The sequence below is a fragment of the Staurois parvus genome, unplaced genomic scaffold (assembly GCF_062004578.1).
Source record: "Staurois parvus isolate SC_StPar_1 unplaced genomic scaffold, SC_StPar_1.0 ptg000126l, whole genome shotgun sequence".
In the NCBI taxonomy this organism is placed as follows: domain Eukaryota; kingdom Metazoa; phylum Chordata; class Amphibia; order Anura; family Ranidae; genus Staurois; species Staurois parvus.
In genome coordinates this window covers 1,372,910-1,398,130 of record NW_028317922.1, presented here as the reverse complement: position 1 = coordinate 1,398,130, position 25,221 = coordinate 1,372,910, and the positions used below count along the sequence as shown (strand labels likewise).

General features: G+C 43.8%; 10 non-coding genes across 10 annotated transcripts; all 10 read right to left on the bottom strand.

Annotated features, from left to right (window-relative positions):
* Window positions 1-93: 93 nt before the first annotated feature.
* Window positions 94-166, bottom strand: TRNAF-GAA (transfer RNA phenylalanine (anticodon GAA)). The gene has a single exon. It is a non-coding gene; the product is annotated as a tRNA-Phe (tRNA).
* A 2,050-nt stretch (window positions 167-2,216) lies between these two features.
* Window positions 2,217-2,289, bottom strand: TRNAF-GAA (transfer RNA phenylalanine (anticodon GAA)). Its single transcript has one exon. It is a non-coding gene; the product is annotated as a tRNA-Phe (tRNA).
* A 1,707-nt stretch (window positions 2,290-3,996) lies between these two features.
* Window positions 3,997-4,069, bottom strand: TRNAF-GAA (transfer RNA phenylalanine (anticodon GAA)). Its single transcript has one exon. It is a non-coding gene; the product is annotated as a tRNA-Phe (tRNA).
* Window positions 4,070-4,339: 270 nt separating this feature from the next.
* TRNAF-GAA (transfer RNA phenylalanine (anticodon GAA)) lies at window positions 4,340-4,412 on the bottom strand. Its single transcript has one exon. It is a non-coding gene; the product is annotated as a tRNA-Phe (tRNA).
* Window positions 4,413-6,118: 1,706 nt separating this feature from the next.
* Window positions 6,119-6,191, bottom strand: TRNAF-GAA (transfer RNA phenylalanine (anticodon GAA)). The gene has a single exon. It is a non-coding gene; the product is annotated as a tRNA-Phe (tRNA).
* Window positions 6,192-8,583: 2,392 nt separating this feature from the next.
* Window positions 8,584-8,656, bottom strand: TRNAF-GAA (transfer RNA phenylalanine (anticodon GAA)). The gene has a single exon. It is a non-coding gene; the product is annotated as a tRNA-Phe (tRNA).
* Window positions 8,657-10,362: 1,706 nt separating this feature from the next.
* On the bottom strand, window positions 10,363-10,435 carry TRNAF-GAA (transfer RNA phenylalanine (anticodon GAA)). Its single transcript has one exon. It is a non-coding gene; the product is annotated as a tRNA-Phe (tRNA).
* Window positions 10,436-12,485: 2,050 nt separating this feature from the next.
* TRNAF-GAA (transfer RNA phenylalanine (anticodon GAA)) lies at window positions 12,486-12,558 on the bottom strand. The gene has a single exon. It is a non-coding gene; the product is annotated as a tRNA-Phe (tRNA).
* Window positions 12,559-14,608: 2,050 nt separating this feature from the next.
* TRNAF-GAA (transfer RNA phenylalanine (anticodon GAA)) lies at window positions 14,609-14,681 on the bottom strand. Its single transcript has one exon. It is a non-coding gene; the product is annotated as a tRNA-Phe (tRNA).
* A 2,050-nt stretch (window positions 14,682-16,731) lies between these two features.
* TRNAF-GAA (transfer RNA phenylalanine (anticodon GAA)) lies at window positions 16,732-16,804 on the bottom strand. Its single transcript has one exon. It is a non-coding gene; the product is annotated as a tRNA-Phe (tRNA).
* Window positions 16,805-25,221: the final 8,417 nt, after the last annotated feature.

The following is a 25,221-nucleotide window of genomic DNA, read 5'->3' as shown; positions in this document are numbered from 1 at the left end:
GTGAGAAGCCAAAGCATGGAGCATACGCTAGCCCGATTCATGAGAAAAGCAACAGCTCACAGACACGTGGACTCTCCTTACACCTACAACAGATGCCGAAACCCGGGATCGAACCAGGGACCTTTAGATCTTCAGTCTAATGCTCTCCCAACTGAGCTATTTCGGCACATTCCAAAGGAGCAAGCCAGCAGGTGTGTGGTGGCAAGGCGAAGGGGTCCCAGAGACCTTAAAGGAGATCTAAAGTCCCAGCCTACACTTTTATTTTCAAACATCAGCATGGTAATGGCAATAGGAACAATAGGAGCAATAGTTCCCCTTGACAAACCAATGTAAGCTTGCCTCAGTAACCTCCTTTTATGTTGTGATTGCTGTTTCTCTGCTGGCCATCTATTTCCACAATTTCCTGGATTTCCGGCATGGTGTTCAGCTTCTTCTCTGCTCTTTACTTTCATTTCCTAAGGACTGCAGCTCCCATGGTACCTTGCTGCCTGCAAGCTGTGATTCCTGTACTGACTCTGCCTCCTGAAACTCCTCCTCTCAGCAAATCTGTACGTTGGAAATCAGACTCTGTGAAATGTGTGACACAGCAAAGTCTACTCACAGGGAACTGTGAATACATTTCACTGAAATCAAAAAAGAAAATGTTGGTGGATCTTCACAAAGTCAGTTTACAATATTCAAGATTGTTCAAATTCATGCGAGTAGGCTAGAAATCAATGAAATGCAACGTGGGAAGCAATATATGGCTTTACATTTTTAAAGCTAGATAGAGGTTTTGAGGAGTCCAAATACACTGCTCTAAAGAAGCCTTAAACCAGCCGTAGTACTACCAAAGGACCAGAGTGAAGGAAAATGCTCCAAGTGTTCTCTTTTCAAAAGGAACCTTATCTAGCTGCTAACCCTCTTGCTTTTCATCTGACGTAGCCATTTTGAGCCACTTTCCCTGAAAAAGTCATACAGTTTGTAATCTTTCTTCGCTTTAAAGCTTTGCTTTTCATCTGACGTAGCCATTTTCACCCAATTTTCCTGATAAAAGGCATACAATCATACATCTTTCTTCAAACTAAAGTGAAAGGCAAAATCAAAATGACTTGCGTGTATACTGTGTCTTTTGGGACCCTGCAAGAGAAGTGACTCCGCAAGGAAATTGGTTGAATAAGTGATATTGCTTTTTCTAGGAAGGAGTGGTTATGCTTCTCATTTTGTGTGTATGGAAGAAAAAGCGGCCTGCAACCTGAGGAAGCTGAGAATCTTCAGCTGCGCAATTGTAGCTTTTGTCATGGAAGTCATTTCGGACCGCGAAGATACTTTTTCTGACCTGCTTCTGGTTTTCTAGTCTGATGCATCAGCACGAGGAAGAAAATGTATTGGATTTTATTCATCCCATGGTTCAAAAAAGTTCTATTTACTTGCATCAAGTTGTCAAAGACTAGTTTTGGCGGCGCCGTGACTTTTAGTATCTTTCAAAGCCGGCTAAGTCTTGTTCACCCCGGAATGCATTTGATAAGTTGTTTTGCTCGGCTGCGCGCTGCCATTCCTTTCGGACACATTGCATTTCCTCTGTGAAGCAGACTCTTCCACTTGGTTTGATTGGCATAACGCAGGTGAGGGCTGCAACAATGCAACATGCCAGCCTTTTTTTCCCCCAAGGCTTTGCAGCGCTATGTGGTGGTGTAACCTGGTCCTATTGAGAAGAATAGATTTTGGACATGTCCTTGCACGTTGGCTGAGAAAACCATATACTGCGCGAAGTTGTACAATTGCTTTTCTGCTGCGCCCGAGACCCTAATATGCACTGAACCAGTTTCTAAACCTTGGACTTGGTCTGCCCAGTCTTGCCAGGAAGCGTTACACCAAAAGAAACGCAGGCAGTTGCCGAAACCCAGGATTGAACCAGGGACCTTTAGATCTTCAGTCTAACGCTCTGCCAACTGAGCTATTTCGGCTTAAGATGTGTGCTTTCCTCAGCAATTGTTGGCTACTATAAGTTGGTGTGACAGGAGCCTATGGAGAATTGAGATTTTTATGCCTATGCATGTTGCCGGAAAAGAGAAAAGGCAGCAAGATTCATGACTAAATTGCCAGTGAGACTAAGCCACCGTTCTGTCATGAGCAACAGACAGGTGAGAAGCCAAAGCATGGAGCATACGCTAGCCCGATTCATGAGAAAAGCAACAGCTCACAGACAGGTGGACTCTCCTTAAACCTACAACAGATGCCGAAACCCGGGATTGAACCAGGGACCTTTAGATCTTCAGTCTAACGCTCTCCCAACTGAGCTATTTCGGCACATTCCAAAGGAGCAAACCAGCAGGTGTGTGGCGGCAAGGCGAAGGGGTCCCAGAGACCTTAAAGGAGATCTAAAGTCCCAGCCTACACTTTTATTTTCAAACATCAGCATGGTAATGGCAATAGGAACAATAGGAGCAATAGTTCCCCTTGACAAACCAATGTAAGCTTGCCTCAGTAACCTCCTTTTATGTTGTGATTGCTGTTTCTCTGCTGGCCATCTATTTCCACAATTTCCTGGATTTTCGGCATGGTGTTCAGCTTCTTCTCTGCTCTTTACTTTCATTTTCTAAGGACTGCAGCTCCCATGGTACCTTGCTGCCTGCAAGCTGTGATTCCTGTACTGACTCTGCCTCCTGAAACTCCTCCTCTCAGCAAATCTGTACGTTGGAAATCAGACTCTGTGAAATGTGTGACACAGCAAAGTCTACTCACAGGGCACTGTGAATACATTTCACTGAAATCAAAAAAGAAAATGTTGGTGGATCTTCACAAAGTCAGTTTACAATATTCAAGATTGTTCAAATTCATGCGAGTAGGCTAGAAATCAATGAAATGCAATGTGGGAAGCAATATATGGCTTTACATTTTTAAAGCTAGATAGAGGTTTTGAGGAGTCCAAATACACTGCTCTAAAGAAGCCTTAAACCAGCCGTAGTACTACCAAAGGACCAGAGTGAAGGAAAATGCTCCAAGTGTTCTCTTTTCAAAAGGAACCTTATCTAGCTGCTAACCCTCTTGCTTTTAATCTGACGTAGCCATTTTGAGCCACTTTCCCTGAAAAAGTCATACAGTTTGTAATCTTTCTTCGCTTTAAAGCTTTGCTTTTCATCTGACGTAGCCATTTTCACCCAATTTTCCTGATAAAAGGCATACAATCATACATCTTTCTTCAAACTAAAGTGAAAGGCAAAATCAAAATGACTTGCGTGTATACTGTGTCTTTTGGGACCCTGCAAGAGAAGTGACTCCGCAAGGAAATTGGTTGAATAAGTGATATTGCTTTTTCTAGGAAGGAGTGGTTATGCTTCTCATTTTGTGTGTATGGAAGAAAAAGCGGCCTGCAACCTGAGGAAGCTGAGAATCTTCAGCTGCGCAATTGTAGCTTTTGTCATGGAAGTCATTTCGGACCGCGAAGATACTTTTTCTGACCTGCTTCTGGTTTTCTAGTCTGATGCATCAGCACGAGGAAGAAAATGTATTGGATTTTATTCATCCCATGGTTCAAAAAAGTTCTATTTACTTGCATCAAGTTGTCAAAGACTAGTTTTGGCGGCGCCGTGACTTTTAGTATCTTTCAAAGCCGGCTAAGTCTTGTTCACCCCGGAATGCATTTGATAAGTTGTTTTGCTCGGCTGCGCGCTGCCATTCCTTTCGGACACATTGCATTTCCTCTGTGAAGCAGACTCTTCCACTTGGTTTGATTGGCATAACGCAGGTGAGGGCTGCAACAATGCAACATGCCAGCCTTTTTTTCCCCCAAGGCTTTGCAGCGCTATGTGGTGGTGTAACCTGGTCCTATTGAGAAGAATAGATTTTGGACATGTCCTTGCACGTTGGCTGAGAAAACCATATACTGCGCGAACTTGTACAATTGCTTTTCTGCTGCGCCCGAGACCCTAATATGCACTGAACCAGTTTCTAAACCTTGGACTTGGTCTGCCCAGTCTTGCCAGGAAGCGTTACACCAAAAGAAACGCAGGCAGTTGCCGAAACCCGGGATTGAACCAGGGACCTTTAGATCTTCAGTCTAACGCTCTGCCAACTGAGCTATTTCGGCTTAAGATGTGTGCTTTCCTCAGCAATTGTTGGCTACTATAAGTTGGTGTGACAGGAGCCTATGGAGAATTGAGATTTTTATGCCTATGCATGTTGCCGGAAAAGAGAAAAGGCAGCAAGATTCATGACTAAATTGCCAGTGAGACTAAGCCACCGTTCTGTCATGAGCAACAGACAGGTGAGAAGCCAAAGCATGGAGCATACGCTAGCCCGATTCATGAGAAAAGCAACAGCTCACAGACAGGTGGACTCTCCTTAAACCTACAACAGATGCCGAAACCCGGGATTGAACCAGGGACCTTTAGATCTTCAGTCTAACGCTCTCCCAACTGAGCTATTTCGGCACATTCCAAAGGAGCAAACCAGCAGGTGTGTGGCGGCAAGGCGAAGGGGTCCCAGAGACCTTAAAGGAGATCTAAAGTCCCAGCCTACACTTTTATTTTCAAACATCAGCATGGTAATGGCAATAGGAACAATAGGAGCAATAGTTCCCCTTGACAAACCAATGTAAGCTTGCCTCAGTAACCTCCTTTTATGTTGTGATTGCTGTTTCTCTGCTGGCCATCTATTTCCACAATTTCCTGGATTTTCGGCATGGTGTTCAGCTTCTTCTCTGCTCTTTACTTTCATTTTCTAAGGACTGCAGCTCCCATGGTACCTTGCTGCCTGCAAGCTGTGATTCCTGTACTGACTCTGCCTCCTGAAACTCCTCCTCTCAGCAAATCTGTACGTTGGAAATCAGACTCTGTGAAATGTGTGACACAGCAAAGTCTACTCACAGGGCACTGTGAATACATTTCACTGAAATCAAAAAAGAAAATGTTGGTGGATCTTCACAAAGTCAGTTTACAATATTCAAGATTGTTCAAATTCATGCGAGTAGGCTAGAAATCAATGAAATGCAATGTGGGAAGCAATATATGGCTTTACATTTTTAAAGCTAGATAGAGGTTTTGAGGAGTCCAAATACACTGCTCTAAAGAAGCCTTAAACCAGCCGTAGTACTACCAAAGGACCAGAGTGAAGGAAAATGCTCCAAGTGTTCTCTTTTCAAAAGGAACCTTATCTAGCTGCTAACCCTCTTGCTTTTCATCTGACGTAGCCATTTTGAGCCACTTTCCCTGAAAAAGTCATACAGTTTGTAATCTTTCTTCGCTTTAAAGCTTTGCTTTTCATCTGACGTAGCCATTTTCACCCAATTTTCCTGATAAAAGGCATACAATCATACATCTTTCTTCAAACTAAAGTGAAAGGCAAAATCAAAATGACTTGCGTGTATACTGTGTCTTTTGGGACCCTGCAAGAGAAGTGACTCCGCAAGGAAATTGGTTGAATAAGTGATATTGCCTTTTCTAGGAAGGAGTGGTTATGCTTCTCATTTTGTGTGTATGGAAGAAGAAGCGGCCTGCAACATGAGGAAGCTGAGAATCTTCAGCTGCGCAATTGTAGCTTTTGTCATGGAAGTCATTTCGGACCGCGAAGATACTTTTTCTGACCTGCTTCTGGTTTCTAGTCTGATGCATTAGCACGAGGAAGAAAATGTATTGGATTTTATTCATCCCATGGTTCAAAAAAGTTCTATTTACTTGCATCAAGTTGTCAAAGACTAGTTTTGGCGGCGCCGTGACTTTTAGTATCTTTCAAAGCCGGCTAAGTCTTGTTCACCCCGGAATGCATTTGATAAGTTGTTTTGCTCGGCTGCGCACTGCCATTCCTTTCGGACACATTGCATTTCCTCTGTGAAGCAGACTCTTCCAATTGGTTAGATTGGCATAACGCAGGTGAGGGCTGCAACAATGCAACATGCCAGCCTTTTTTTCCCCCAAGGCTTTGCAGCGCTATGTGGTGGTGTAACCTGGTCCTATTGAGAAGAATAGATTTTGGACATGTCCTTGCACGTTGGCTGAGAAAACCATATACTGCGCGAAGTTGTACAATTGCTTTTCTGCTGCGCCCGAGACCCTAATATGCACTGAACCAGTTTCTAAACCTTGGTCTTGGTCTGCCCAGTCTTGCCGGGAAGCGTTACACCAAAAGAAACGCAGGCAGTTGCCGAAACCTGGGATTGAACCAGGGACCTTTAGATCTTCAGTCTAACGCTCTCCCAACTGAGCTATTTCGGCTTAAGATGTCTGCTTTCTTCAGCAATTGTTGGCTACTATAAGTTGGTGTGACAGGAGCCTATGGAGAATTGAGATTTTTATGCCTATGCATGTTGCCGGAAAAGAGAAAAGGCAGCAAGATTCATGACTAAATTGCCAGTGAGACTAAGCCAGCGTTCTGTCATGAGCAACAGACAGGTGAGAAGCCAAAGCATGGAGCATACGCTAGCCCGATTCATGAGAAAAGCAACAGCTCACAGACAGGTGGACTCTCCTTAAACCTACAACAGATGCCGAAACCCGGGATCGAACCAGGGACTTTTAGATCTTCAGTCTAACGCTCTCCCAACTGAGCTATTTCGGCACATTCCAAAGGAGCAAACCAGCAGGTGTGTGGCGGCAAGGCGAAGGGGTCCCAGAGACCTTAAAGGAGATCTAAAGTCCCAGCCTACACTTTTATTTTCAAACATCAGCATGGTAATGGCAATAGGAACAATAGGAGCAATAGTTCCCCTTGACAAACCAATGTAAGCTTGCCTCAGTAACCTCCTTTTATGTTGTGATTGCTGTTTCTCTGCTGGCCATCTATTTCCACAATTTCCTGGATTTTCGGCATGGTGTTCAGCTTCTTCTCTGCTCTTTACTTTCATTTCCTAAGGACTGCAGCTCCCATGGTACCTTGCTGCCTGCAAGCTGTGATTCCTGTACTGACTCTGCCTCCTGAAACTCCTCCTCTCAGCAAATCTGTACGTTGGAAATCAGACTCTGTGAAATGTGTGACACAGCAAAGTCTACTCACAGGGCACTGTGAATACATTTCACTGAAATCAAAAAAGAAAATGTTGGTGGATCTTCACAAAGTCAGTTTACAATATTCAAGATTGTTCAAATTCATGCGAGTAGGCTAGAAATCAATGAAATGCAACGTGGGAAGCAATATATGGCTTTACATTTTTAAAGCTAGATAGAGGTTTTGAGGAGTCCAAATACACTGCTCTAAAGAAGCCTTAAACCAGCCGTAGTACTACCAAAGGACCAGAGTGAAGGAAAATGCTCCAAGTGTTCTCTTTTCGAAAGGAACCTTATCTAGCTGCTAACCCTCTTGCTATTCATCTGACGTAGCCATTTTGAGCCACTTTCCCTGAAAAAGTCATACAGTTTGTAATCTTTCTTCGCTTTAAAGCTTTGCTTTTCATCTGACGTAGCCATTTTCACCCAATTTTCCTGATAAAAGGCATACAATCATACATCTTTCTTCAAACTAAAGTGAAAGGCAAAATCAAAATGACTTGCGTGTATACTGTGTCTTTTGGGACCCTGCAAGAGAAGTGACTCCGCAAGGAAATTGGTTGAATAAGTGATATTGCTTTTTCTAGGAAGGAGTGGTTATGCTTCTCATTTTCTGTGTATGGAAGAAGAAGCGGCCTGCAACATGAGGAAGCTGAGAATCTTCAGCTGCGCAATTGTAGCTTTTGTCATGGAAGTCATTTCGGACCGCGAAGATACTTTTTCTGACCAGCTTCTGGTTTCTAGTCTGATGCATCAGCACGAGGAAGAAAATGTATTGGATTTTATTCATCCCATGGTTCAAAAAAGTTCTATTTACTTGCATCAAGTTGTCAAAGACTAGTTTTGGCGGCGCTGTGACTTTTAGTATCTTTCAAAGCCGGCTAAGTCTTGTTCACCCCGGAATGCATTTGATAAGTTGTTTTGCTCGGCTGCGCACTGCCATTCCTTTCGGACACATTGCATTTCCTCTGTGAAGCAGACTCTTCCAATTGGTTAGATTGGCATAACGCAGGTGAGGGCTGCAACAATGCAACATGCCAGCCTTTTTTTCCCCCAAGGCTTTGCAGCGCTATGTGGTGGTGTAACCTGGTCCTATTGAGAAGAATAGATTTTGAACATGTCCTTGCACGTTGGCTGAGAAAACCATATACTGCGCGAAGTTGTACAATTGCTTTTCTGCTGCGCCCGAGACCCTAATATGCACTGAACCAGTTTCTAAACCTTGGTCTTGGTCTGCCCAGTCTTGCCGGGAAGCGTTACACCAAAAGAAATGCAGGCAGTTGCCGAAACCCGGGATTGAACCAGGGACCTTTAGATCTTCAGTCTAACGCTCTCCCAACTGAGCTATTTTGGCTTAAGACGTGTGCTTTCCTCAGCAATTGTTGGCTACTATAAGTTGGTGTGTCAGGAGCCTATGGAGAATTGAGATTTTTATGCCTATGCATGTTGCCGGAAAAGAGAAAAGGCAGCAAGATTCACGACTAAATTGCCAGTGAGACTAAGCCACCGTTCTGTCATGAGCAACAGACAGGTGAGAAGCCAAAGCATGGAGCATACGCTAGCCCGATTCATGAGAAAAGCAACAGCTCACAGACAGATGGACTCTCCTTAAACCTACAACAGATGCCGAAACCCGGGATCGAACCAGGGACCTTTAGATCTTCAGTCTAACGCTCTCCCAACTGAGCTATTTCGGCACATTCCAAAGGAGCAAAGCAGCAGGTGTGTGGCGGCAAGGCGAAGGGGTCCCAGAGACCTTAAAGGAGATCTAAAGTCCCAGCCTACACTTTTATTTTCAAACATCAGCATGGTAATGGCAATAGGAACAATAGGAGCAATAGTTCCCCTTGACAAACCAATGTAAGCTTGCCTCAGTAACCTCCTTTTATGTTGTGATTGCTGTTTCTCTGCTGGCCATCTATTTCCACAATTTCCTGGATTTTCGGCATGGTGTTCAGCTTCTTCTCTGCTCTTTACTTTCATTTTCTAAGGACTGCAGCTCCCATGGTACCTTGCTGCCTGCAAGCTGTGATTCCTGTACTGACTCTGCCTCCTGAAACTCCTCCTCTCAGCAAATCTGTACGTTGGAAATCAGACTCTGTGAAATGTGTGACACAGCAAAGTCTACTCACAGGGCACTGTGAATACATTTCACTGAAATCAAAAAAGAAAATGTTGGTGGATCTTCACAAAGTCAGTTTACAATATTCAAGATTGTTCAAATTCATGCGAGTAGGCTAGAAATCAATGAAATGCAATGTGGGAAGCAATATATGGCTTTACATTTTTAAAGCTAGATAGAGGTTTTGAGGAGTCCAAATACACTGCTCTAAAGAAGCCTTAAACCAGCCGTAGTACTACCAAAGGACCAGAGTGAAGGAAAATGCTCCAAGTGTTCTCTTTTCGAAAGGAACCTTATCTAGCTGCTAACCCTCTTGCTTTTCATCTGACGTAGCCATTTTGAGCCACTTTCCCTGAAAAAGTCATACAGTTTGTAATCTTTCTTCGCTTTAAAGCTTTGCTTTTCATCTGACGTAGCCATTTTCACCCAATTTTCCTGATAAAAGGCATACAATCATACATCTTTCTTCAAACTAAAGTGAAAGGCAAAATCAAAATGACTTGCGTGTATACTGTGTCTTTTGGGACCCTGCAAGAGAAGTGACTCCGCAAGGAAATTGGTTGAATAAGTGATATTGCCTTTTCTAGGAAGGAGTGGTTATGCTTCTCATTTTGTGTGTATGGAAGAAGAAGCGGCCTGCAACATGAGGAAGCTGAGAATCTTCAGCTGCGCAATTGTAGCTTTTGTCATGGAAGTCATTTCGGACCGCGAAGATACTTTTTCTGACCTGCTTCTGGTTTCTAGTCTGATGCATCAGCACGAGGAAGAAAATGTATTGGATTTTATTCATCCCATGGTTCAAAAAAGTTCTATTTACTTGCATCAAGTTGTCAAAGACTAGTTTTGGCGGCGCCGTGACTTTTAGTATCTTTCAAAGCCGGCTAAGTCTTGTTCACCCCGGAATGCATTTGATAAGTTGTTTTGCTCGGCTGCGCACTGCCATTCCTTTCGGACACATTGCATTTCCTCTGTGAAGCAGACTCTTCCAATTGGTTAGATTGGCATAACGCAGGTGAGGGCTGCAACAATGCAACATGCCAGCCTTTTTTTCCCCCAAGGCTTTGCAGCGCTATGTGGTGGTGTAACCTGGTCCTATTGAGAAGAATAGATTTTGGACATGTCCTTGCACGTTGGCTGAGAAAACCATATACTGCGCGAAGTTGTACAATTGCTTTTCTGCTGCGCCCGAGACCCTAATATGCACTGAACCAGTTTCTAAACCTTGGACTTGGTCTGCCCAGTCTTGCCGGGAAGCGTTACACCAAAAGAAACGCAGGCAGTTGCCGAAACCCGGGATTGAACCAGGGACCTTTAGATCTTCAGTCTAACGCTCTCCCAACTGAGCTATTTCGGCTTAAGATGTCTGCTTTCCTCAGCAATTGTTGGCTACTATAAGTTGGTGTGACAGGAGCCTATGGAGAATTGAGATTTTTATGCCTATGCATGTTGCCGGAAAAGAGAAAAGGCAGCAAGATTCATGACTAAATTGCCAGTGAGACTAAGCCACCGTTCTGTCATGAGCAACAGACAGGTGAGAAGCCAAAGCATGGAGCATACGCTAGCCCGATTCATGAGAAAAGCAACAGCTCACAGACAGGTGGACTCTCCTTAAACCTACAACAGATGCCGAAACCCGGGATCGAACCAGGGACTTTTAGATCTTCAGTCTAACGCTCTCCCAACTAAGCTATTTCGGCACATTCCAAAGGAGCAAACCAGCAGGTGTGTGGCGGCAAGGCGAAGGGGTCCCAGAGACCTTAAAGGAGATCTAAAGTCCCAGCCTACACTTTTATTTTAAAAACATCAGCATGGTAATGGCAATAGGAACAATAGGAGCAATAGTTCCCCTTGACAAACCAATGTAAGCTTGCCTCAGTAACCTCCTTTTATGTTGTGATTGCTGTTTCTCTGCTGGCCATCTATTTCCACAATTTCCTGGATTTTCGGCATGGTGTTCAGCTTCTTCTCTGCTCTTTACTTTCATTTTCTAAGGACTGCAGCTCCCATGGTACCTTGCTGCCTGCAAGCTGTGATTCCTGTACTGACTCTGCCTCCTGAAACTCCTCCTCTCAGCAAATCTGTACGTTGGAAATCAGACTCTGTGAAATGTGTGACACAGCAAAGTCTACTCACAGGGCACTGTGAATACATTTCACTGAAATCAAAAAAGAAAATGTTGGTGGATCTTCACAAAGTCAGTTTACAATATTCAAGATTGTTCAAATTCATGCGAGTAGGCTAGAAATCAATGAAATGCAACGTGGGAAGCAATATATGGCTTTACATTTTTAAAGCTAGATAGAGGTTTTGAGGAGTCCAAATACACTGCTCTAAAGAAGCCTTAAACCAGCCGTAGTACTACCAAAGGACCAGAGTGAAGGAAAATGCTCCAAGTGTTCTCTTTTCGAAAGGAACCTTATCTAGCTGCTAACCCTCTTGCTTTTCATCTGACGTAGCCATTTTGAGCCACTTTCCCTGAAAAAGTCATACAGTTTGTAATCTTTCTTCGCTTTAAAGCTTTGCTTTTCATCTGACGTAGCCATTTTCACCCAATTTTCCTGATAAAAGGCATACAATCATACATCTTTCTTCAAACTAAAGTGAAAGGCAAAATCAAAATGACTTGCGTGTATACTGTGTCTTTTGGGACCCTGCAAGAGAAGTGACTCCGCAAGGAAATTGGTTGAATAAGTGATATTGCTTTTTCTAGGAAGGAGTGGTTATGCTTCTCATTTTGTGTGTATGGAAGAAGAAGCGGCCTGCAACATGAGGAAGCTGAGAATCTTCAGCTGCGCAATTGTAGCTTTTGTCATGGAAGTCATTTCGGACCGCGAAGATACTTTTTCTGACCTGCTTCTGGTTTCTAGTCTGATGCATCAGCACGAGGAAGAAAATGTATTGGATTTTATTCATCCCATGGTTCAAAAAAGTTCTATTTACTTGCATCAAGTTGTCAAAGACTAGTTTTGGCGGCGCCGTGACTTTTAGTATCTTTCAAAGCCGGCTAAGTCTTGTTCACCCCGGAATGCATTTGATAAGTTGTTTTGCTCGGCTGCGCACTGCCATTCCTTTCGGACACATTGCATTTCCTCTGTGAAGCAGACTCTTCCAATTGGTTAGATTGGCATAACGCAGGTGAGGGCTGCAACAATGCAACATGTCAGCCTTTTTTTCCCCCAAGGCTTTCCAGCGCTATGTGGTGGTGTTACCTGGTCCTATTGAGAAGAATAGATTTTGGACATGTCCTTGCACGTTGGCTGAGAAAACCATATACTGCGGAAAGTTGTACAATTGCTTTTCTGCAGCGCCCGACACCCTAATATGCACTGAACCAGTTTCTAAACCTTGGTCTTGGTCTGCCCAGTCTTGCCGGGAAGCGTTACACCAAAAGAAATGCAGGCAGTTGCCGAAACCCGGGATTGAACCAGGGACCTTTAGATCTTCAGTCTAACGCTCTCCCAACTGAGCTATTTCGGCTTAAGACGTGTGCTTTCCTCAGCAATTGTTGGCTACTATAAGTTGGTGTGTCAGGAGCCTATGGAGAATTGAGATTTTTATGCCTATGCATGTTGCCGGAAAAGAGAAAAGGCAGCAAGATTCACGACTAAATTGCCAGTGAGACTAAGCCACCGTTCTGTCATGAGCAACAGACAGGTGAGAAGCCAAAGCATGGAGCATACGCTAGCCCGATTCATGAGAAAAGCAACAGCTCACAGACAGGTGGACTCTCCTTAAACCTACAACAGATGCCGAAACCCAGGATCAAACCAGGGACCTTTAGATCTTCAGTCTAACGCTCTCCCAACTGAGCTATTTCGGCACATTCCAAAGGAGCAAGCCAGCAGGTGTGTGGTGGCAAGGCGAAGGGGTCCCAGAGACCTTAAAGGAGATCTAAAGTCCCAGCCTACACTTTTATTTTCAAACATCAGCATGGTAATGGCAATAGGAACAATAGGAGCAATAGTTCCCCTTGACAAACCAATGTAAGCTTGCCTCAGTAACCTCCTTTTATGTTGTGATTGCTGTTTCTCTGCTGGCCATCTATTTCCACAATTTCCTGGATTTCCGGCATGGTGTTCAGCTTCTTCTCTGCTCTTTACTTTCATTTCCTAAGGACTGCAGCTCCCATGGTACCTTGCTGCCTGCAAGCTGTGATTCCTGTACTGACTCTGCCTCCTGAAACTCCTCCTCTCAGCAAATCTGTACGTTGGAAATCAGACTCTGTGAAATGTGTGACACAGCAAAGTCTACTCACAGGGAACTGTGAATACATTTCACTGAAATCAAAAAAGAAAATGTTGGTGGATCTTCACAAAGTCAGTTTACAATATTCAAGATTGTTCAAATTCATGCGAGTAGGCTAGAAATCAATGAAATGCAATGTGGGAAGCAATATATATCTTTACATTTTTAAAGCTAGATAGAGGTTTTGAGGAGTCCAAATACACTGCTCTAAAGAAGCCTTAAACCAGCCGTAGTACTACCAAAGGACCAGAGTGAAGGAAAATGCTCCAAGTGTTCTCTTTTCAAAAGGAACCTTATCTAGCTGCTAACCCTCTTGCTTTTCATCTGACGTAGCCATTTTGAGCCACTTTCCCTGAAAAAGTCATACAGTTTGTAATCTTTCTTCGCTTTAAAGCTTTGCTTTTCATCTGACGTAGCCATTTTCACCCAATTTTCCTGATAAAAGGCATACAATCATACATCTTTCTTCAAACTAAAGTGAAAGGCAAAATCAAAATGACTTGCGTGTATACTGTGTCTTTTGGGACCCTGCAAGAGAAGTGACTCCGCAAGGAAATTGGTTGAATAAGTGATATTGCTTTTTCTAGGAAGGAGTGGTTATGCTTCTCATTTTGTGTGTATGGAAGAAAAAGCGGCCTGCAACCTGAGGAAGCTGAGAATCTTCAGCTGCGCAATTGTAGCTTTTGTCATGGAAGTCATTTCGGACCGCGAAGATACTTTTTCTGACCTGCTTCTGGTTTTCTAGTGTGATGCATCAGCACGAGGAAGAAAATGTATTGGATTTTATTCATCCCATGGTTCAAAAAAGTTCTATTTACTTGCATCAAGTTGTCAAAGACTAGTTTTGGCGGCGCCGTGACTTTTAGTATCTTTCAAAGCCGGCTAAGTCTTGTTCACCCCGGAATGCATTTGATAAGTTGTTTTGCTCGGCTGCGCGCTGCCATTCCTTTCGGACACATTGCATTTCCTCTGTGAAGCAGACTCTTCCACTTGGTTTGATTGGCATAACGCAGGTGAGGGCTGCAACAATGCAACATGCCAGCCTTTTTTTCCCCCAAGGCTTTCCAGCGCTATGTGGTGGTGTAACCTGGTCCTATTGAGAAGAATAGATTTTGGACATGTCCTTGCACGTTGGCTGAGAAAACCATATACTGCGGGAAGTTGTACAATTGCTTTTCTGCTGCGCCCGAGACCCTAATATGCACTGAACCAGTTTCTAAACCTTGGTCTTGGTCTGCCCAGTCTTGCCGGGAAGCGTTACACCAAAAGAAACGCAGGCAGTTGCCGAAACCCGGGATTGAACCAGGGACCTTTAGATCTTCAGTCTAACGCTCTCCCAACTGAGCTATTTCGGCTTAAGATGTGTGCTTTCTTCAGCAATTGTTGGCTACTATAAGTTGGTGTGACAGGAGCCTATGGAGAATTGAGATTTTTATGCCTATGCATGTTGCCGGAAAAGAGAAAAGGCAGCAAGATTCACGACTAAATTGCCAGTGAGACTAAGCCACCGTTCTGTCATGAGCAACAGACAGGTGAGAAGCCAAAGCATGGAGCATACGCTAGCCCGATTCATGAGAAAAGCAACAGCTCACAGACAGGTGGACTCTCCTTAAACCTACAATAGATGCCGAAACCCGGGATCAAACCAGGGACCTTTAGATCTTCAGTCTAACGCTCTCCCAACTGAGCTATTTTGGCACATTCCAAAGGAGCAAGCCAGCAGGTGTGTGGTGGCAAGGCGAAGGGGTCCCAGTGACCTTAAAGGAGATCTAAAGTCCAAGCCTACACTTTTATTTTCAAACATTAGCATGGTAATGGCAATAGGAACAATAGGAGCAATAGTTCCCCTTGACAAACCAATGTAAGCTTGCCTCAGTAACCTCCTTTTATGTTGTGATTGCTGTTTCTCTGCTGGCCATCTATTTCCACAATTTCCTGGATTTCCGGCATGGTGTTCAGCTTCTTCTCTGCTCTTTACTTTCATTTTCTAAGGACTGCAGCTCCCATGGTACCTTGCTGCCTGCAAGCTGTGATTCCTGTACTGACTCTGCCTCCTGAAACTCCTCCTCTCAGCAAATCTGTACGTTGGAAATCAGAATCTATGAAATGTGTGACACAGCAAAGTCTACTCACAGGGCACTGTGAATACATTTCACTGAAATCAAAAAAGAAAATGTTGGTGGATCTTCACAAAGTCAGTTTACAATATTCAAGATTGTTCAAATTCATGCGAGTAGGCTAGAAATCAATGAAATGCAACGTGGGAAGCAATATATGGCTTTACATTTTTAAAGCTAGATAGAGGTTTTGAGGAGTCCAAATACACTGCTCTAAAGAAGCCTTAAACCAGCCGTAGTACTACCAAAGGACCAGAGTGAAGGAAAATGCTCCAAGTGTTCTCTTTTCGAAAGGAACCTTATCTAGCTGCTAACCCTCTTGCTTTTCATCTGACGTAGCCATTTTGAGCCACTTTCCCTGAAAAAGTCATACAGTTTGTAATCTTTCTTCGTTTTAAAGCTTTGCTTTTCATCTGACGTAGCCATTTTCACCCAATTTTCCTGATAAAAGGCATACAATCATACATCTTTCTTCAAACTAAAGTGAAAGGCAAAATCAAAATGACTTGCGTGTATACTGTGTCTTTTGGGACCCTGCAAGAGAAGTGACTCCGCAAGGAAATTGGTTGAATAAGTGATATTGCCTTTTCTAGGAAGGAGTGGTTATGCTTCTCATTTTGTGTGTATGGAAGAAGAAGCGGCCTGAAACCTGAGGAAGCTGAGAATCTTCAGCTGCGCAATTGTAGCTTTTGTCATGGAAGTCATTTCGGACCGCGAAGATACTTTTTATGTCCTGCTTCTGGTTTTCTAATCTGATGCATCAGCACGAGGAAGAAAATGTATTGGATTTTATTCATCCCATGGTTCAAAAAAGTTCTATTTACTTGCATCAAGTTGTCAAAGACTAGTTTTGGCGGCGCCGTGACTTTTAGTATCTTTCAAAGCCGGCTAAGTCTTGTTCACCCCGGAATGCATTTGATAAGTTGTTTTGCTCGGCTGCGCGCTGCCATTCCTTTCGGACACATTGCATTTCCTCTGTGAAGCAGACTCTTCCACTTGGTTTGATTGGCATAACGCAGGTGAGGGCTGCAACAATCCAACATGCCAGCCTTTTTTTCCCCCAAGGCTTTGCAGCGCTATGTGGTGGTGTAACCTGGTCCTATTGAGAAGAATAGATTTTGGACATGTCCTTGCACGTTGGCTGACAAAACCATATACTGCGGGAAGTTGTACAATTGCTTTTCTGCTGTGCCCGAGACCCTAATATGCACTGAACCAGTTTCTAAACCGTGGTCTTGGTCTGCCCAGTCTTGCCGGGAAGCGTTACACCAAAAGAAAAACAGGCAGTTGCCAAAACCCGGGATTGAACCAGGGACCTTTAGATCTTCAGTCTAATGCTCTCCCAACTGAGCTATTTCGGCTTAAGATGTGTGCTTTCCTCAGCAATTGTTGGCTACTATAAGTTGGTGTGACAGGAGCCTATAGAGAATTGACATTTTAGGCCTATGCATGTTGCCGGAAAAGAGAAAAGGCAGCAAGATTTACGACTAAATTGCCAGTGAGACTAAGCCACCGTTCTGTCATGAGCAACAGACAGGTGAGAAGCCAAAGCATGGAGCATACGCTAGCCCGATTCATGAGAAAAGCAACAGCTCACAGACAGGTGGACTCTCCTTAAACCTACAACAGATGCCGAAACCCGGGATCGAACTAGGGACCTTTAGATCTTCAGTCTAACGCTCACCCAACTGAGCTATTTTGGCACATTCCAAAGGAGCAAGCCAGCAGGTGTGTGGCGGCAAGGCGAAGGGGTCCCAGTGACCTTAAAGGAGATCTAAAGTCCCAGCCTACACTTTTATTTTCAAACATTAGCATGGTAATGGCAATAGGAACAATAGGAGCAATAGTTCCCCTTGACAAACCAATGTAAGCTTGCCTCAGTAACCTCCTTTTATGTTGTGATTGCTGTTTCTCTGCTGGCCATCTATTTCCACAATTTCCTGGATTTCCGGCATGGTGTTCAGCTTCTTCTCTGCTCTTTACTTTCATTTTCTAAGGACTGCAGCTCCCATGGTACCTTGCTTCCTGCAAGCTGTGATTCCTGTACTGACTCTGCCTCCTGAAACTCCTCCTCTCAGCAAATCTGTACGTTGGAAATCAGACTCTGTGAAATGTGTGACACAGCAAAGTCTACTCACAGGGCACTGTGAATACATTTCACTGAAATCAAAAAAGAAAATGTTGGTGGATCTTCACAAAGTCAGTTTACAATATTCAAGATTGTTCAAATTCATGCGAGTAGGCTAGAAATCAATGAAATGCAACGTGGGAAGCAATATATGGCTTTACATTTTTAAAGCTAGATTGAGGTTTTGAGGAGTCCAAATACACTGCTCTAAAGAAGCCTTAAACCAGCCGTTGTAATACCAAAGGACCAGAGTGAAGGAAAATGCTCCAAGTGTTCTCTTTTCGAAAGGAACCTTATCTAGCTGCTAACCCTCTTGCTTTTCATCTGACGTAGCCATTTTGAGCCACTTTCCCTGAAAAAGTCATACAGTTTGTAATCTTTCTTCGCTTTAAAGCTTTGCTTTTCATCTGACGTATCCATTTTCACCCAATTTTCCTGATAAAAGGCATACAATCATACATCTTTCTTCAAACTAAAGTGAAAGGCAAAATCAAAATGACTTGCGTGTATACTGTGTCTTTTGGGACCCTGCAAGAGAAGTGACTCCGCAAGGAAATTGGTTGAATAAGTGATATTGCCTTTTCTAGGAAGGAGTGGTTATGCTTCTCATTTTGTGTGTATGGAAGAAAAAGCGGCCTGCAACCTGAGGAAGCTGAGAATCTTCAGCTGTGCAATTGTAGCTTTTGTCACGGAAGTCATTTCGGACCGCGAAGATACTTTTTCTGACCTGCTTCTGGTTTTCTAGTCTGATGCATCAGCACGAGGAAGAAAATGTATTGGATTTTATTCATCCCATGGTTCAAAAAAGTTCTATTTACTTGCATCAAGTTGTCAAAGACTAGTTTTGGTGGCGCCGTGACTTTTAGTATCTTTCAAAGCCGGCTAAGTCTTGTTCACCCCGGAATGCATTTGGTAAGTTGTTTTGCTCGGCAGCGCGCTGCCATTCCTTTCGGACACATTGCATTTCCTCTGTGAAGCAGACTCTTCCACTTGGTTTGATTGGCATAACGCAGGTGAGGGCTGCAACAATGCAACATGCCAGCCTTTTTTTCCCCCAAGGCTTTGCAGCGCTATGTGTTGGTGTAACCTGGTCCTATTGAGAAGAATAGATTTTGGACATGTCCTTGCACGTTGGCTGAGAAAACCATATACTGCGGGAAGTTGTACAATTGCTTTTCTGCTGCGCCCGAGACCCTAATATGCACTGAACCAGTTTCTAAACCTTGGTCTTGGTCTGCCCAGTCTTGCCGGGAAGCGTTACACAAAAAGAATAGCAGGCAGTTGCCGAAACCCGGGATTAAACCAGGGACCTTTAGATCTTCAGTCTAACGCTCTCACAACTGAGCTATTTTGGCTTAGGACGTGTGCTTTCCTCAGCTATTGTTGGCTACTATAAGTTGGTGTGACAGGAGCCTATGGAGAATTGACATTTTTATGCCTAAGCACGTTGCCGGAAAAGAGAAAAGGCAGCAAGATTCACGACAAAATTGCCAGTGAGACTAAGCCACCGTTCTGTCATGAGCAACAGACAGATGAGAAGCCAAAGCATGAAGCATACGCTAGCCCGATTCATGAGAAAAGCAACAGCTCACAGACAGGTGGACTCTCCTTAAACCTACAACAGATGCCGAAACCCGGGACCGAACCAGGGACCTTTAGATCTTCAGTCTAACGCTCTCCCAACTGAGCTATTTCGGCACATTCCAAAGGAGCAAGCCAGCAGGTGTGTGGCGGCAAGGCGAAGGGGTCCCAGAGACCTTAAAGGAGATCTAAAGTCCCAGCCTACACTTTTATTTTCAAACATCAGCATGGTAATGGCAATAGGAACAATAGGAGCAATAGTTCCCCTTGAAAAACCAATGTAAGCTTGCGTCAGTAACCTCCTTTTATGTTGTGATTGCTGTTTCTCACTGGCCATCTAATTTCACAATTTCCTGGATTTCTGGCATGGTGTTCAGCTTCATCTCTGCTCTTTACTTTCATTTTCTAAGGACTGCAGCTCCCATGGTACCTTGCTGCCTGCAAGCTGTGATTCCTGTACTGACTCTGCCTCCTGAAACTCCTCCTCTCAGCAAATCTGTACGTTGGAAATCAGACTCTGTGAAATGTGTGACACAGCAAAGTCTACTCACAGGGAACTGTGAATACATTTCACTGAAATCAAAAAAGAAAATGTTGGTGGATCTTCACAAAGTCAGTTTACAATATTCAAGATTGTTCAAATTCATGCGAGTAGGCTAGAAATCAATGAAATGCAACGTGGGAAGCAATATATGGCTTTACATTTTTAATGCTAGATTGAGGTTTTGAGGAGTCCAAATACACTGCTCTAAAGAAGCCTTAAACCAGCCGTAGTACTACCAAAGGACCAGAGTGAAGGAAAATGCTCCAAGTGTTCTCTTTTCGAAAGGAACCTTATCTAGCTTCTAACCCTCTTGCTTTTCATCTGACGTAGCCATTTTGAGCCACTTTCCCTGAAAAAGTCATACAGTTTGTAATCTTTCTTCGCTTTAAAGCTTTGCTTTTCATCTGACGTAGCCATTTTCACCCAATTTTCCTGATAAAAGGCATACAATCATACATCTTTCTTCAAACTAAAGTGAAAGGTAAAATCAAAATGACTTGCGTGTATACTGTGTCTTTTGGGACCCTGCAAGAGAAGTGACTCCGCAAGGAAATTGGTTGAATAAGTGATATTGCCTTTTCTAGGAAGGAGTGGTTATGCTTCTCATTTTGTGTGTATGGAAGAAGAAGCGGCCTGCAACCTGAGGAAGCTGAGAATCTTCAGCTGCGCAATTGTAGCTTTTGTCATGGAAGTCATTTCGGACCGCGAAGATACTTTTTCTGACCTGCTTCTGGTTTTCTAGTCTGATGCATCAGCACGAGGAAGAAAATGTATTGGATTTTATTCATCCCATGGTTCAAAAAAGTTCTATTTACTTGCATCAAGTTGTCAAAGACTAGTTTTGGCGGCGCCGTGACTTTTAGTATCTTTCAAAGCCGGCTAAGTCTTGTTCACCCCGGAATGCATTTGATAAGTTGTTTTGCTCGGCTGTGCGCTGCCATTCCTTTCGGACACATTGCATTTCCTCTGTGAAGCAGACTCTTCCACTTGGTTTGATTGGCATAACGCAGGTGAGGGCTGCAACAATGCAACATGCCAGCCTTTTTTTCCCCCAAGGCTTTGCAGTGCTATGTGGTGGTGTAACCTGGTCCTATTGAGAAGAATAGATTTTGGACATGTCCTTGCACGTTGGCTGAGAAAACCATATACTGCGGGAAGTTGTACAATTGCTTTTCTGCTGCGCCCGAGACCCTAATATGCACTGAACCAGTTTCTAAACCTTGGTCTTGGTCTGCCCAGTCTTGCCGGGAAGCGTTACACCAAAGGAAACGCAGGCAGTTGCCGAAACCCGGGATTGAACCAGGAACCTTTAGATCTTCAGTCTAACGCTCTCCCAACTGAGCTATTTTGGCTTAAAATGTGTGCTTTCCTCAGCAATTGTTGGCTACTATAAGTTGGTGTGTCAGGAGCCTATGGAGAATTGAGATTTTTATGCCTATGCATGTTGCCGGAAAAGAGAAAAGGCAGCAAGATTCACGACTAAATTGCCAGTGAGACTAAGCCACCGTTCTGTCATGAGCAACAGACAGGTGAGAAGCCAAAGCATGGAGCATACGCTAGCCCGATTCATGAGAAAGATAACAGCTCACAGACAGGTGGACTCTCCTTAAACCTACAACAGATGCCGAAACCCGGGATCGAACCAGGGACTTTTAGATCTTCAGTCTAACGCTCTCTCAACTGAGCTATTTTGGCACATTCCAAAGGAGCAAGCCAGCAGGTGTGTGGCGGCAAGGCGAAGGGGTCCCAGAGACCTTAAAGGAGATCTAAAGTCCCAGCCTACACTTTTATTTTCAAACATCAGCATGGTAATGGCAATAGGAACAATAGGAGCAATAGTTCCCCTTGACAAACCAATGTAAGCTTGCCTCAGTAACCTCCTTTTATGTTGTGATTGCTGTTTCTCTGCTGGCCATCTATTTCCACAATTTCCTGGATTTCCGGCATGGTGTTCAGCTTCTTCTCTGCTCTTTACTTTCATTTTCTAAGGACTGCAGCTCCCATGGTACCTTGCTGCCTGCAAGCTGTGATTCCTGTACTGACTCTGCCTCCTGAAACTCCTCCTCTCAGCAAATCTGTACGTTGGAAATCAGACTCTGTGAAATGTGTGACACAGCAAAGTCTACTCACAGGGCACTGTGAATACATTTCACTGAAATCAAAAAAGAAAATGTTGGTGGATCTTCACAAAGTCAGTTTACAATATTCAAGATTGTTCAAATTCATGCGAGTAGGCTATAAATCAATGAAATGCAACGTGGGAAGCAATATATGGCTTTACATTTTTAATGCTAGATTGAGGTTTTGAGGAGTCCAAATACACTGCTCTAAAGAAGCCTTAAACCAGCCGTAGTACTACCAAAGGACCAGAGTGAAGGAAAATGCTCCAAGTGTTCTCTTTTCGAAAGGAACCTTATCTAGCTTCTAACCCTCTTGCTTTTCATCTGACGTAGCCATTTTGAGCCACTTTCCCTGAAAAAGTCATACAGTTTGTAATCTTTCTTCGCTTTAAAGCTTTGCTTTTCATCTGACGTAGCCATTTTCACCCAATTTTCCTGATAAAAGGCATACAATCATACATCTTTCTTCAAACTAAAGTGAAAGGTAAAATCAAAATGACTTGCGTGTATACTGTGTCTTTTGGGACCCTGCAAGAGAAGTGACTCCGCAAGGAAATTGGTTGAATAAGTGATATTGCCTTTTCTAGGAAGGAGTGGTTATACTTCTCATTTTGTGTGTATGGAAGAAGAAGCGGCCTGCAACCTGAGGAAGCTGAGAATCTTCAGCTGCGCAATTGTAGCTTTTGTCATGGAAGTCATTTCGGACCGCGAAGATACTTTTTCTGACCTGCTTCTGGTTTTCTAGTCTGATGCATCAGCACGAGGAAGAAAATGTATTGGATTTTATTCATCCCATGGTTCAAAAAAGTTCTATTTACTTGCATCAAGTTGTCAAAGACTAGTTTTGGCTGCGCCGTGACTTTTAGTATCTTTCAAAGCCGGCTAAGTCTTGTTCACCCCGGAATGCATTTGATAAGTTGTTTTGCTCGGCTGTGCGCTGCCATTCCTTTCGGACACATTGCATTTCCTCTGTGAAGCAGACTCTTCCACTTGGTTTGATTGGCATAACGCAGGTGAGGGCTGCAACAATGCAACATGCCAGCCTTTTTTTCCCCCAAGGCTTTGCAGTGCTATGTGGTGGTGTAACCTGGTCCTATTGAGAAGAATAGATTTTGGACATGTCCTTGCACGTTGGCTGAGAAAACCATATACTGCGGGAAGTTGTACAATTGCTTTTCTGCTGCGCCCGAGACCCTAATATGCACTGAACCAGTTTCTAAACCTTGGTCTTGGTCTGCCCAGTCTTGCCGGGAAGCGTTACACCAAAAGAAACGCAGGCAGTTGCCGAAACCCGGGATTGAACCAGGAACCTTTAGATCTTCAGTCTAACGCTCTCCCAACTGAGCTATTTTGGCTTAAAATGTGTGCTTTCCTCAGCAATTGTTGGCTACTATAAGTTGGTGTGTCAGGAGCCTATGGAGAATTGAGATTTTTATGCCTATGCATGTTGCCGGAAAAGAGAAAAGGCAGCAAGATTCACGACTAAATTGCCAGTGAGACTAAGCCACCGTTCTGTCATGAGCAACAGACAGGTGAGAAGCCAAAGCATGGAGCATACGCTAGCCCGATTCATGAGAAAGGTAACAGCTCACAGACAGGTGGACTCTCCTTAAACCTACAACAGATGCCGAAACCCGGGATCGAACCAGGGACTTTTAGATCTTCAGTCTAACGCTCTCTCAACTGAGCTATTTTGGCACATTCCAAAGGAGCAGGCCAGCAGGTGTGTGGCGGCAAGGCGAAGGGGTCCCAGAGACCTTAAAGGAGATCTAAAGTCCCAGCCTACACTTTTATTTTCAAACATCAGCATGGTAATGGCAATAGGAACAATAGGAGCAATAGTTCCCCTTGACAAACCAATGTAAGCTTGCCTCAGTAACCTCCTTTTATGTTGTGATTGCTGTTTCTCTGCTGGCCATCTATTTCCACAATTTCCTGGATTTCCGGCATGGTGTTCAGCTTCTTCTCTGCTCTTTACTTTCATTTTCTAAGGACTGCAGCTCCCATGGTACCTTGCTGCCTGCAAGCTGTGATTCCTGTACTGACTCTGCCTCCTGAAACTCCTCCTCTCAGCAAATCTGTACGTTGGAAATCAGACTCTGTGAAATGTGTGACACAGCAAAGTCTACTCACAGGGCACTGTGAATACATTTCACTGAAATCAAAAAAGAAAATGTTGGTGGATCTTCACAAAGTCAGTTTACAATATTCAAGATTGTTCAAATTCATGCGAGTAGGCTAGAAATCAATGAAATGCAACGTGGGAAGCAATATATGGCTTTACATTTTTAAAGCTAGATAGAGGTTTTGAGGAGTCCAAATACACTGCTCTAAAGAAGCCTTAAACCAGCCGTAGTACTACCAAAGGACCAGAGTGAAGGAAAATGCTCCAAGTGTTCTCTTTTCGAAAGGAACCTTATCTAGCTGCTAACCCTCTTGCTTTTCATCTGACGTAGCCATTTTGAGCCACTTTCCCTGAAAAAGTCATACAGTTTGTAATCTTTCTTCGCTTTAAAGCTTTGCTTTTCATCTGACGTAGCCATTTTCACCCAATTTTCCTGATAAAAGGCATACAATCATACATATTTCTTCAAACTAAAGTGAAAGGCAAAATCAAAATGACTTGCGTGTATACTGTGTCTTTTGGGACCCTGCAAGAGAAGTGACTCCGCAAGGAAATTGGTTGAATAAGTGATATTGCTTTTTCTAGGAAGGAGTGGTTATGCTTCTCATTTTGTGTGTATGGAAGAAAAAGCGGCCTGCAACCTGAGGAAGCTGAGAATCTTCAGCTGCGCAATTGTAGCTTTTGTCATGGAAGTCATTTCGGACCGCGAAGATACTTTTTCTGACCTGCTTCTGGTTTTCTAGTGTGATGCATCAGCACGAGGAAGAAAATGTATTGGATTTTATTCATCCCATGGTTCAAAAAAGTTCTATTTACTTGCATCAAGTTGTCAAAGACTAGTTTTGGCGGCGCCGTGACTTTTAGTATCTTTCAAAGCCGGCTAAGTCTTGTTCACCCCGGAATGCATTTGATAAGTTGTTTTGCTCGGCTGCGCGCTGCCATTCCTTTCGGACACATTGCATTTCCTCTGTGAAGCAGACTCTTCCACTTGGTTTGATTGGCATAACGCAGGTGAGGGCTGCAACAATGCAACATGCCAGCCTTTTTTTCCCCCAAGGCTTTCCAGCGCTATGTGGTGGTGTAACCTGGTCCTATTGAGAAGAATAGATTTTGGACATGTCCTTGCACGTTGGCTGACAAAACCATATACTGCGGGAAGTTGTACAATTGCTTTTCTGCTGCGCCCGAGACCCTAATATGCACTGAACCAGTTTCTAAACCTTGATCTTGGTCTGCCCAGTCTTGCCGGGAAGCATTACACCAAAAGAAACGCAGGCAGT